This window comes from Diorhabda carinulata, chromosome 4, assembly GCF_026250575.1.
Source record: "Diorhabda carinulata isolate Delta chromosome 4, icDioCari1.1, whole genome shotgun sequence".
NCBI lineage: Eukaryota > Metazoa > Arthropoda > Insecta > Coleoptera > Chrysomelidae > Diorhabda > Diorhabda carinulata.
The window spans coordinates 5,021,988-5,035,751 of NC_079463.1; the positions used below are offsets into that span (position 1 = coordinate 5,021,988).

The following is a 13,764-nucleotide window of genomic DNA, read 5'->3' on the forward strand; positions in this document are numbered from 1 at the left end:
AACTCGTTTTATTGATATTTATTTTGAAAAATATTGAAAACGCATATATTATAGACAATTACAAATTTTGTTTATCGTTTTTGTTGCCGTGATAGAATCTCGGTCTCCTCTTATTAATACAATATTTCACAAAGTTCAGTTACTTCTCTCTCGCGCGTTCCCACTTTAAAAAATGTAGATACGAGCTAGACTGCATAAGAACTATTTTATATATACTCATGCATTTATTGTGCATCTTTATCCCGAGCACTGCATTTTCAATGCGTCTCCTCTATGCAATTTCGCTGTTCTTACCCCCTCTCTCGCACAGCCGCCTTCGTACATAGCTTTCTTATACATACTTCTAAGATTCAACTGTTTGAAACTGAAATCATAGATATCTATGGGTTTAAAATGACCATTCTAATAAGTTTTTTATTATCTCAAGAAAACATAAATTATTTAAAAAGAAATTTCGTCAACGAGTGCTTTTATGAAGTTTGATCAAGTTTCAGTGGATGATAACTTCGAAATTGTGAGGTTAGAAGTGTGTTTGTGATTGTTTTGCCACCCCCGATTCAGTGTGCGGAGCGCGGGCAGTGACTTTACATGATTAAAAATATCCCTGAGGTTTTTCTGCACTTTCGGTCTTGTTAGACTACATCTAACATTTTTCTAAATATTGTTTTCACTATTTTTCAAATTCCTGTTATAATAGAAAGAATAAATAATATTTAATACATTTATCAATTATTATTAATAAATTTCTGAACGATTTGCATCCATATTTGATTTTAGTAATAAGAAAAATATTTAAAAATAATGAAATAGATTAATTTTAATATAGTAAACTCAAGTGCTTGCCGCATTATATCGAGGTTTTCAGATAAAAATAGACTATTTGTACAGCCATCTTGTTTTTTATATCAACAACGAAAAAAAAATTAACCAACCATTTTTACGGATAGTCTTAGTTGCCTCCCATATTTTTTAAATAATTATCTAACCAACAATCATACGTGAGATTCATTATAGTTATAAATACATCAACGTGTTGAAAAAAAAATGTATTTTTTTTGTTTCCGTTATACAGCTGTACTTAAAATTTTTATAGATTTTTCCTTGGCAGAATACTTCAGGGTTATTTTTAGAATATTTTTGTAGTTGGTATAATTTAAAATTCCATTATTTGTCGAACTAAAATTGCAGTGCTCTGGAGGAAGAAATAATAACGGGCTTTTTGTATGGCAGCTATTTATATTCCAGTAAGTATTTTTTTATCAAATTTTCTCACACAACACAGTCGATTTATGATTATCAATCCTTTTATTAACTGGTGCTATTCAAAGAAATCATTATTTGGTATAAAATACCCAGGTCCGTACCAAATAAAAAGAAAACGATTAAGCTGGTTCTAAAGACGTTTATAGTGATGACAATAAAAAAAATCCTGATTTTGTATTATGCATGCTTTTTGTTCTGGAAATTTTCAAAGAGGTTTTGATCTAAAACCTATGTAAAAATCTTAGAATTTAAAACTCAGTTGACTCAGTAACTAATACGTTTCGAGATGTTTGTTTGTATATACAAAATGATCTAGGATTGGAAATTCGGCAGCTGTTGTCACAAATATTTCTAATATTTCAATGATAATATATAAAAATTCAAAATTTTCAATAAATAGCCCCATAATAATTTTGTACTAAAAAGTAATCTTAATATCGGTTAAAGCGTCCACCGTTGCTTTAACATTTTTTGTTCGAATATAAGGGATGGGAAAGAGCCAATAGACCAGTCAATTGCTAATATATTTTGTTCTAGTTTCAAGTGCCTTAATTATTTCGTTTACAGTCCATAAATTTATGACTTTTCAGTTAACTACACAACTTCACTACACAACATAGTTGTTAATGTTCAGCCCAGACCGCAGGTCGAGGCCAAAAATTCTCTCGAATGTACCTTGAAAACAAGAATTTTATACACGAAATACAAACAATATTTTTTGTACAACTGTAAATGTGAATTTACATCGCCTGAAATGTATTTAGAATAAATAATTCTAATACATCTGGACCTAGCTTTTGTCCCCACAAGTTATCGATTCTCAAAGACTGTTTTTTTTGAAAAAAATAAGTCTATAAAATGTCACGGTTGGTAAAAATTTGCCTCTATAGCAGTAGCTTACATAGAAGATAGTTTTAATAACAAAAGTGAGATTCCTAACATAATAAGAACATGTCCATCTTTTTCAAAATAAGTATCTGATAAAAATTGTTTCAAAAAATATCTGATCAGCTGCAACATTTGCGGAAATTTAAGTCTAAGCAATTGTTAAAACTTCACTTACAATTGTTATTCTTATAAATGGAAATTGTTGTAATATTTCATGTTCATTTTGTGGATTATTTTGGCAGGGGAAATAGTTAACATCTACGCATAAATAGAGATGCCGGATTGTTTGCTTTTTACATAATTCTATGATAAAGAATGGCCATTGTGAATCAACAATTTCCTATATGATGAATAGAGGATATTATTATTTCTTATATAGCAGAATGATCAATAAACCATGGTTTTCTTCGTACTGTTGGTTGGTTGAATCGTCATATATATTTTGACTTTTTGAGTACTCATGTCATTTAGATCCTTCTCTACAATTATGTACATATTGTCGTAGGTCAATAGACAAGTTGGGATTTTATCTAATATCCCATGATGAGAGGCAGTTGGCTGATGTCGCGCCACGCATGCCTATTCTCCCGGAGTATTAGCTAAATGCCGGACAATATTCGTCGAAAAATTACCAAGCGTTTGTCTATTCTCCTGGGACTTTACCTGAAATTCGGATAACAGACTATACATACAGAATAAGATTAAAAAAAGGTTAAAAGAAGTCTTATTTATTTATTTTTTGCATGTCAATCAAACAATTATTGCAACACGTGGAGGCTTGGTTAGGTTAGGTTAGGTTAGGTTAGGTTAGGTTAGGTTAGGTTAGGTTAGGTTAGGTTAGGTTAGGTTAGGTTAGGTTAGGTTAGGTTAGGTTAGGTTAGGTTAGGTTAGGTTAGGTTAGGTTAGGTTAGGTTAGGTTAGGTTAGGTTAGGTTAGGTTAGGTTAGGTTAGGTTAGGTTAGGTTAGGTTAGGTTAGGTTAGGTTAGGTTAGGTTAGGTTAGGTTAGGTTAGGTTAGGTTAGGTTAGGTTAGGTTAGGTTAGGTTAGGTTAGGTTAGGTTAGGTTAGGTTAGGATGAATCTGGAGACAGTGAGAGAGAGAGAGAGAGAGGAAAAGAAAGCGGAAAATACGGAAAGTCAAGAAAGTCCCAGTGCGAACCTCAGTGTGAACTCAAAAATAAAAACAAACATTGAAATTGACTTCGTTATTGGCCCTTTCGTTAGAAGTATACGTTTGGCCAACTGCCTAGTATCCTGGGATATTAGAAAAAATCCCAATTTGTCTATTGAACTACGACATACATATTATAAACGGAATGATAAGCCCAAATTCTGCAGTCTTTTCTTTTAAACTTTACACTTCTTCCGTAAGTTATATTCCGGCATCTATATCGCACCTCTGCTCGAATAGTGTCATAAGTCAAAAAAACAAACCACCAAGTAACAAGCGTTTGAAATTCTAACTGAGTTAGTTATTGCAATAGCAACTATTTACTTTGCATTATTTGAGATTAGATTTCTAAGTTTATTAGTACCAATAGTACAATAAAAGAGATGTTTTATGTTATGTAAAATAAATGAGATTTACTATTGAGACTACAAGAATAAGTTTTAGATTCTAATACTTTCTGCCATCTATAAATATAAATTGTTTTTTTGTTTGTTGTAAAAACAACAATATCGTTAGTTTTATAGCCAATAGTCAATATAAATAAACAAACTATTCATTTTATGTTAATGTTAAGTGGTAAATTTTTCTATTTCGATATTCAATTGTGAGTTGTTAGCAAAATGATTTTATTTGTTTTTTGCTTTTCGCATGTCATTTGATAATTGTTTTTTTTTCACAAAATATTAATAGATTAGATGTTTACAAGATTGAAAACATCATACAAAACATTTAGAGAAAGTATTATCATATTATCAATATCATATATAGTGCTTTGATGTGGATGTAATAAAAAATTAAATATTTTTCAAAATATTATGTTCATCGAGATCAATATTTTCATTATTTATTACATTTGAAAAAATACAATTTCAAATTCTGTCTATGTTGACAATCACAACAACAAGTGACTAGCTCAACAGTTTATGGTGGAGGTGCAGGTATCAGTGGTTTGTCCAATTTCTGAGACTTTTCATTCAGTTATCAATATATCGCTCTTATTCATATGAATTTCAGTAGGATCATTTACTGTAAGATATGAAGATCAGTAAAGAAAACTTATTAAAAATTCATATTTATAAAAGGAAAAAAGGATTCCTAAGGAATTGTTTGAGACTGCTCAAAAACATACTACAGCTGTCGTTATTGTTCGGTAATATTTATCCACGTACATATTGTCAAATAATAATAAGCGAACTATTTTGCCCCAGCGTTTAATTCAATTTATTCAGAATGAACAATAGATTAAAATTAATGATATAATGTGAATACTTTTATTTTATATTTAAGACTCTTTTTAAGTATATAACCGTCTGGTCAATTAACTCTGATGCTCAATATGAGAAGGCGCTAGTAGTTCGAAAAATTTACTAATTTTGTAGTTTTGTGCATCGTTTCAAATCTATGATCCTAAATCAAACTTCAGCTCCAAAATGAGCCATGAGTTATTTTCATTTCATTTTTTACTTTTGAAAATTATCAAAGGAGCCCTCAGCCACAGTAGTTGATTACTTACCGTCAGAACCTTCTAATGAACTGGGACAATGATTTTCTGCATTGCTCTAAATTTATTACAAATTTGTTGTGGGTGATATTTTCCATTCTGAAATTTTGAAATTGTTTGCGATGTATTTGGTACACCCGTTACATCTCTAAATTTGTAATTTGCAGAAATTGCATCACCCACAATGCCCATTATCGAAAACAACTAACTACTTTTGTCGCCACAAATTTATTATCAGGCGTTTCGTTTGAGAAATTATAAAATTTTAAAGGGGTAAATAAATACTTAATTCAATTCAATTAACTGTAGCCTAAATAAAAAAAAATAGTCAATTTCCACGAAATCGTGTGGGTAAAGTCTATTAACCTATTCATAAACTTGAAACAAAAGAAGAAATAAATTCGACAGTAAAACGTTCTGGTAGGCATCCTTTTAATTTAATTAACTTTTTTATAGTTCCACTGAAATGTCAATTAAGACTAAACAGTAAACTTATTGCAGTAGCGGATATTAAATCTATAAGTGTTAAAGGAAAAATACGACATGTACAGGGTAATTCGCGAAGAGATTAAAGTATAGAATTACTCATTTAGGAATTTCCAATTATATTATGCTGAATTTAAAATATACAGTATGTTGCAAATGAAAGTATTAAATTCGTTATTACGTATACCGGGACAATCCCGAAACCCCTCAATTTTTATTTTTAAACAAGCTATTCGTAGGGATACCTTTTTATTTTTGATGTCATCTATGTAAAGACTTTATGAGAAATTTTAGTTTTCTATTATTTTACTCTAAATAATATAGTCCCACATGCTTCAACTGTTAATTCTTTGAATTAATGCTATGATGAAAAATTTGAGCTTGCCTTTTGGATGTTAATTCAAGAAATTTAGACCTTCGTCGTGAAAAAAGAAACTTTCTTCCTCAACATTTCAATCGAGCAAATATAAATCAAAACGTTCTGCTAATTAATTAGATTTTATAATTTATTCAAATTAAAATTGCAATTTTCTCCGATAGAAATCTCTAATAAGTAATCTTAAATCGACCGTAATATAAAAATGATTATATAACGTTTGTGTAGTAGAAATGCATAACTGAAAAAAACAAGAATAGCTAAAACTAGTTTGGTGAGTTGATGTTATCTTGCAAATTTCTATATGATTTGAAAATGTTTTATACGCATATGCTGATTTATTCAAATAAACTCGTAAAGAAACAGTTATCAGTTAGATTTAAAGTTGCATAGTTTATAGCTGAAAAATTTCTAGCAAATATATTTTTTAATTACTTCCTATTCGATTCAAAATAAATCAATTTTATCAAGAAGTTAATTGCGTGTACGCAATAAACGTAATTTAATTGGTTTATTGAAAACAATTAAATTTATAATTCTGATGATGCCTATGGCTTTCACAATATCTGATCAAAAATGCCATTTCAATTGTTACAAGAAGAGCTCTCGCACTTCATTAGGTATCTTTCATGATAATGATAATTATTATTTTGAAATCTGCCTCTAGGGATAATTATACAAATAATTATGATGAATTAAATCTTTTGAATGAATCTAGATCACCATACGTCTGTTTTTCATATTGATCTCGTACGTACCTACCTACTATCTGCCCTAATAATCATTTTTCTTCGAAGGTTTTTCAATATTTTGTCAAAGATATGATTGACGTCTCGAATACCTCTAGTCCATCATAATATTCTTTTTATGATACTATGAGCATTAAATACATTTCTGATTTAAAGTTCAAGTTTTTGTTAGTCCAGCTCAGCCTCATGTTTAGAAATATAGCTCATAGTTTCTTAATCTTATAGTTGACTTTTTTCCATCGGTTCATAAATTCACATCCTTCTACTTTGTGTCTATAAGTACTTGTCCATTGTTTATCTGTTCAGTTCCCATTACTTCAATTAATGTTTTTTTGAGAAAGTTTCTCAGTTTGCTCTTTAAAATCCAATTTATGGCGAGGATGGTACCAGAAATACCTGGCCTCACCTAGAGATGGTTGTAGTTGCTCGAAAAATATTACTTTATTAGAAAGTACACAATCTATACAGCTTATGTTTCAAGTTTGAAGATGCCACGTTGTTTAGTATTTGTTTGGCAGCCATCACTAGTGAATGTTTTCAGTGAATTTCATAATCATAGTTACGTGAAAGGCTTAACTTTGGGTGAGGCTGCTTCTTCAATATCAACATTAAAATATTGAGAAGCAGAGTTTACCTGCGAAGACCGGCATCGCAGTGGTCGACCAAATAAGGTGACGTCTCCAGAAATGTTGAAGAAAATTGACAAATCCGTACTGGTTGATTGTCGATTGAAAGTGCGTGAGCTAAAAGACATAGTAGGCATTTCAAAAAGTTCGGTACATTGCATATTAACTGAAAACTTGTACATTAGAAAGCTGTGCGCAAGATGTTTGCCGCATTTGTCCAAAAGGAAACAGGAACTTTTTTCGTGAAGATGTTTCCATCGAGTGTCTGGTAATGTTTCACTGAAATAAATCCAAATTTTTGCGCCGTTTCATTACCAACGATGGAATGTGGGTACACAATACACACCAGAAATAAAAAAATAATCGAAACAATGGACTGAAAAAGGAGAACCGACTTCAAAGAAGGCAAATATCGTTTCCATCGGAAGGTAAGGTTATGGTATTGAAAAAAGGTACACTATCAACAGCGAGTATTATGCGAAGTTATTACGATGTTTGAGGGAAGACATCAAGCAAAAGCGGTCGCATTAGGCTAAGAAGAAAGTGTTGTTTCATCAAGATAATGCACCAGACAATACATCCGTTATTGCAATGGCAAAAATTAATGAATTAAAGTTTGAATTTCTATATCCTGCACCTTATTCGCCAGATTTAGCCCCGTCGCATTATTTTATGTTCCAAGACTCTAAAAAATGGCAAATATTTTCCACATCTGTTTTAGTTAACTCTGTCATTTCATCATTTTCCAAAATAATAATCAATCTATTCAAAGAGAGGCCTGGAAAATTTTCATTCAAATGAGCTTTTGGTTCAAAGTCAGCAGAGTCGTTGCCCTACGCGCTAATTGCTAGAATATGTATAACTTTTTAAGTCAGTATTTAGCACATTTCTGATATTGCAATAGCATTTTCTATCATTCGAACCTTAATCTAATGGTCGTCCAGTACATTTGGTGCGCTGGTTGTCGCAAAATTTGGGCATCTCGAACGCCTGTCATTAGTCAAGCTGATGCAGACGATTAAATGCAGCTACCTTAAATTTTACGTAAATGATAAAGCACCATGTATAACTCCTCTCTCGTTTGCAGTAGCATATTGCCTTTCAAAAACAAATATTCAATGACAGTTTCAGAAAAATCTTCACAGCTACTCACTCCGATTGTCGAATAGAAACTAAGCGTCCAAAATGGCTGGAGTTTTTAGTGACAATTTCTCAACGCGTGCGCAAATACTTTTCCTCAACCTTTAGTGTTAAGTGCTGATATACTCAGATCGAGAATGGAAACATTTAGACAACCCCATCACCATAGATTCAAAACATTGTTTAATATCGATATTCAAACTCCTACTAAACGAGCTCTATATTGACAAGCCCTCTACGATGTTATAAACATATATTTTTGAGTCACACCTTGTACAAAATTATCTCTATTAATAATAAAATATTCAGTCAAGCAATTTCATCACATTAATTGAAACTCCAAATGTATCTATTCATTTAGTATTCCAATAAAATCTTTGTCAATCTGTGGAGACAACTTTAACCTCAATGTATAACCATTTAGCTGTGACTGGGTCAGTGTTTGAAGGTCCGACATTACAACTTTATTAACCGAGATAAGTTCCCCAGCCATGTTTACATTAGTACATAAGGTAAATCAAATTCATACATGAGAGTGTACCGTATTCTCTCACAATCCGCACATATGAGTAGACATATCGTGTACCATTAAGTTATATTGATGACATAAACATTACAGGGAGAGTCAGACTCGAAATAACATTTTTTTCAACAAAAATATTCGCCTAGAAATATCTTTCGAGTTGTATGTAATATTTACAATTCTTATATATCAAAATATTACCAACGAATGTTCTTAAGGTTATAAAAATAATTGTATAATGGAAATAAAACTTCTTGTAGATCTCTTGAATGGAAAGCAGCTTCTATGTATGAACGATACGAACAACTTGTGTACCTATCAAATGATTTGTACAATAAGCTAATACGTACTCCAAATTATACACATTACACACAAACAATTTGGTATTAAAAGAGTAAGCTGTGTGTTACTTGGACTTACCTACTTATTATATTTTTAAAAAAATACATATTAACAATTCTTCAATTTTGTTTATTGATTTGAGGTAACAAAATTAGAATAAATTCAGTGAAGTGAATAAACCGTCTCATTATTGCTGTTGCTTAACGATAAACAGCCTTATTATTAGAAAGTCTAGCAATAAAATGGTTTTTTCTGTTTAAAGACACTCGACCAGGACCCTGATTTTCTGTGTATTTTGCAAATACATGCTGGAAACTATGAAGTAACTGGAAATATTTTCATCTATTATATCTGTTCCTCCCATATTTTAATTATATATGTGGTCTAGATACTAGAAATTGAATATCGACGGACTGTTTCCAGTGGATGTACGTTATAACAAATTGTCAATGCCCTTGTCAATTCTTCTTTCATATCTGCCTGTCCATTATCTTTAAAAACTTTTTTCCAGTCAGGTAACACCCCCTTTGCCCTCAAAACAACCTCCGAATTCATCACCTGAATCTTCATCGGCTAGGACGCAATATATATGGTCAACATCGTCTCTGTATTCAAATGCTTCTTTTAGAGTTGAGTCTTTCCTGAAATGAGAAGCTTTTTGTTTATAAAATAGGTAGTCTAGTTACCAAATGCATACTTTAGCATTACGAATAATATATTATGAATCGTTGTTTATGAACTAACAACTGACAATCACAATATTTTCAAAATAAAAAAGGTTTAAACTTACACAAAATTTGGCGCCATGCAATATCTTTGTACTTACAAAAACTTTCAGATATACAACGCTCGTACTTGCTTAATACCAAGTCTGTACTGTATAGTTTTGTTTTGTTTGCTTGTTTTAACTATACTAAATCACAAACCATATCGTTAATTTGCGGTAAACTGAGATAACAGCGAGAAGATTTAGGGAAATCTATATTCTACCCAGGCTGGTATGAAAACAGAGAAAGTAGATCGAAACTTCATTTTTTACATAAAATCAAGACGAATAATAACGAAAAAATGAACTTGACACAATAAAATCGCATGTTACTGTATTAACATTTTCAGATATGCATTCACGACTATTTATATGATATATCCTCAGAAAACGAACTTGACATTGACTGTTGATGTAGATGCTCTGATTCAGTTCAACGTTTCTGTTTGCTTATATTGCAGTTAACGTATGCAAACTGTGAATTTTACGATTAGCGAGCAATACAACTAGCAGCCTGAAAAATTTCGTTAAATACTTTTTATTTATGTAATTAGATAGAATGAATCGAAAGTGAAAATGTATGTAAATGAATACATTAACCCAAAAAATTGGCAGACGGATTCTCATCAAACTGGACCGTAAATTTGCCATGTTAATTAATTTAGAAATTTTTGGTAATTTCTAGTATAACATTCTTTTTGTTTTAGCTAGATAAATGTCTTGAGTGAACTTGCCATTATTTAATTTTTATTTTTATTTTTTTTATGTACTGCTGAACTAGAAAATGAGATTTTGAACTTAAATCAAATATTCAATTCTTATAAAAAAATCTAAATCGAACAAAATAAAATTAAAATTTTTTTGATCTAACATATAAAATTAACATTTCCCAGCATTGAACAACAAGTTTCATTAGTTAATAGAAAACTCGGTAGATTATCATTGATCAAACTTATCAGTACTTTTATTACTTCTTGAAAGTCGAAAATATTCTGTTAAAGCAATTAATGCAGAGATTTTTAACTTTTTCAAAACAAACATCAGCTCAGATACTAGTGACTAAAGACTTTAAGAATCCTATCTCTAGTTTCTTCTTATTGAAACGAAGAGAAAAAGAAAAGAGCAACCGAAATGCTAAAGTGCAGAAAAGACCAGTTGAATAATGCAGTGCGATTCTAATCTTCTCTATCTCAACGTTTCTAAAACCAAAGTTTTATCATATAAAAATACATTGTTGTCTTTTTTGTTAAATAACACCATTATTGACGTCGTTCTTCTTAGTGCTTATTGTGGACAATTCCTTGAAATGGGAGTTACATAATGCAGCCTTATCTAAAAAATTGAGCTTCTTCTGTTTGGCGCTGAGATCAGTTTTCAAAGAACTGAACTTATCCACCTCCTCAACAGTTTATTAAGCCCTTATTGAGTCGCACCTTCTCTTCTAGGGTACGTTTCTGCGGTGCGACGCAATTAGAGCGAATCTCCAAACTACAAAAGAGAGCTGTTAGATATTTATTCGGACTAAACAGCAGGGCTAACTGCAGGGACTCAATATTTTACAATGCAAAATATGTACAATCACTTGCCAGTTGAAATCAAATCGATATCATATTTTCCCGCATTCCGCAATTATTTGAGGGCATATTTACTGGAAAGTGCTGTATACTGGTTTGATTTTTACTATGGACTTATATACGACTTAGATGCTAATCATTATCTATTACTATTACCTATAATTTTGTTACTCATAGTGGTTTTCTTTTGTATATTGAGATTTTATTTTATTTGTATGTTTTGTCTACAAATTATAACAATTTTTTGACAATAAAGCATATCTCCCTCTCTATTATTGATCTAGGATAAATGAACGTGCTCTACACGCTCTTCCGATGACCTACGTTGCCTAAATTTCGCTACATTAAGTCCAGTATAACACGTAATACACGGAAGGGAAGACCTTGAGAGTTTCTGAAGTGTCTTAACTCTTTAGGACGATTCGAACCGAGTAACAATATACTATAATAGAGTATTTGTGATTATGTATAGTAAAAATTTGTTTTTAACTTAAATAACTGATGTATATCGCTGGAAAAGCTTTTAAATCCCTTATTTGGCTGAAGTTTTACCTGATATTTGACGTACGCAGATACTAAAATATAGATGAATAATGCGCGCCGAGCAACGTCAGTCTGATAATTTTTTTTTCTGTGGATCTAGTTGGTATTTGATATAGCTAGTTCGAGTTTTGTGCAAATAATGCGACATTATTATTATCACAGAATAAGAGACATTTTCTTGTCAACATTTTTTGTATTGAATCAATCAAACTTATAAAAATAAGACAGAACAAATAGAAATGGCAGGGGTTAAACGAGGCATGATATGGCATAAAATAAAGCAACTAACACATGATAGGAAAGAACGGATGTGAAGAAAGGAGCCCACGAAATAACTCCAACAAGCATCACAACTGTAAAGGTTCAAGTAAGTGAAGTGAAAAAAACTTATTAAATTGATGTATACATATATTTAATAAGAATGAACCAACAAAGGAGAGCCACAAAAGTAATAGGTGTAAGTGAGAGCAAAACAAAGAGGAAAACCAAGAAGACAATGCAAATAATGGAAGTCCACGTAAAAATGGGTTGAAGAGGAAATGGGGTGCCAATACAAAAGTGTGAAGATGAGATGATACGAAATAGAAAGATCAATAGGAAATTTTGATGGTCTTACTAGTAGCGATTTCCAGCTACAGCTTATTATAACATTTTGCCATTTGATCGATAAATCGTAAAATAGCAAAATCTTTTCAGATGAAGTGACCAGATGGACTAATGTTGCAAATAATTCGGAGTTGCGCTTCAATTTCACGTGTTTTAATACCAATTTAGTAAGAATGAAATTGTTACTGTATTAATTTTTTTACATTTGTGTATGAACAATCTACCACGAGTTTCTGCTGTACATTTCTGCTAACCATTTTTCGTAATACATTTGTTCGGAATATGTTTATGTTGTTAAAATAAACTACTTTTCCTTATCTAATAAAAACAGGGATGATTTTTATTTTAGTTCGGTTATCAGAGATAAGCTAGTTCCAAGTTCAAGCGTTTTAATTAGGAAAAATATCACAGAAAAAAAGTTAGTTGACTTGGAAACGTCAGATTTATTCTGATGGCGGTTTACATTTTTTTCTATCTATCTCTAGTTTTTTTTTTTCAATTATCAGTACTGTTTAATTTAGTGCCTAGGTCGTGAATTTATGGTGTTTGTTACAAAATAAGATGAAAGATATGATTACAAAGGACTTTGAATATCTTTAAAACTTAGACTGAAATGGATTTGTTGAGATAAGAACATTTATTGTGATATTTATGGTGTAGAATTATTCACAGGTGAAGTGATTTGCATATTAAATTAAAAAAAAATTTCATTTAATTATTACAGTAATAAATCTATAAATTAATCGTTGCCAATTTATTAGAAGACATTGATGTTTCCAGATAGCTGATTTGTTCTCTATTTCTGATATTCAATCATTCGTTTTTTATAATTCTCACACAATTACAATTTTAATATCAAAGGTTTTATCTAGTTTTTTCAATTAAAACTCTATTAATTCTTTTATACAGACAATAAAACAAATATACTTGCTTAGGCTTATATTAGAAACGAAAGAAATCATCATCAACAACCTTTTCTTAAAGAAGATACAGTTTATATAGTCAACTTTAATCAGCTTAATTTAGTTTTAGTATATGATCTTCCACGCATCCAGGGGCAGGTCTTTCTAAATGCGAAGCTTCGATTCCTTTTCAGAGTTACTAAGAATTAGAAAACTAATAAAATGCACTATCCTTGTTGTATCATAAACGCTTCATTAAAACACTCCTCGGTATATAAGTTTTGAGGTCGCAACTCTTATCATTTTTTCCT

General features: G+C 31.0%; 1 protein-coding gene across 13 annotated transcripts in view; it reads left to right on the plus strand.

Annotated features, from left to right (window-relative positions):
* LOC130893399 (zinc finger protein 37-like) overlaps nucleotides 1-13,764 on the plus strand; it is a 225,185-nt gene that overhangs the window by 34,887 nt on the left and 176,534 nt on the right. For 9 of the 13 annotated variants that reach the window (XR_009059199.1, XM_057799460.1, XM_057799471.1 and 6 more), the window contains exons 1-2: nucleotides 330-519; nucleotides 1,094-1,244. The exons of 1 other annotated variant lie outside the window; for it this stretch is intronic. The gene's annotated coding sequence lies outside the window, so the exon portion shown is untranslated. Of the gene's footprint in view, nucleotides 1-329; nucleotides 520-558; nucleotides 610-1,072; nucleotides 1,245-12,998; nucleotides 13,224-13,764 lie in introns of those variants that run through there. 3 more of the 13 variants (XM_057799461.1, XM_057799463.1, XM_057799465.1) reach the window with 3 other exon arrangements.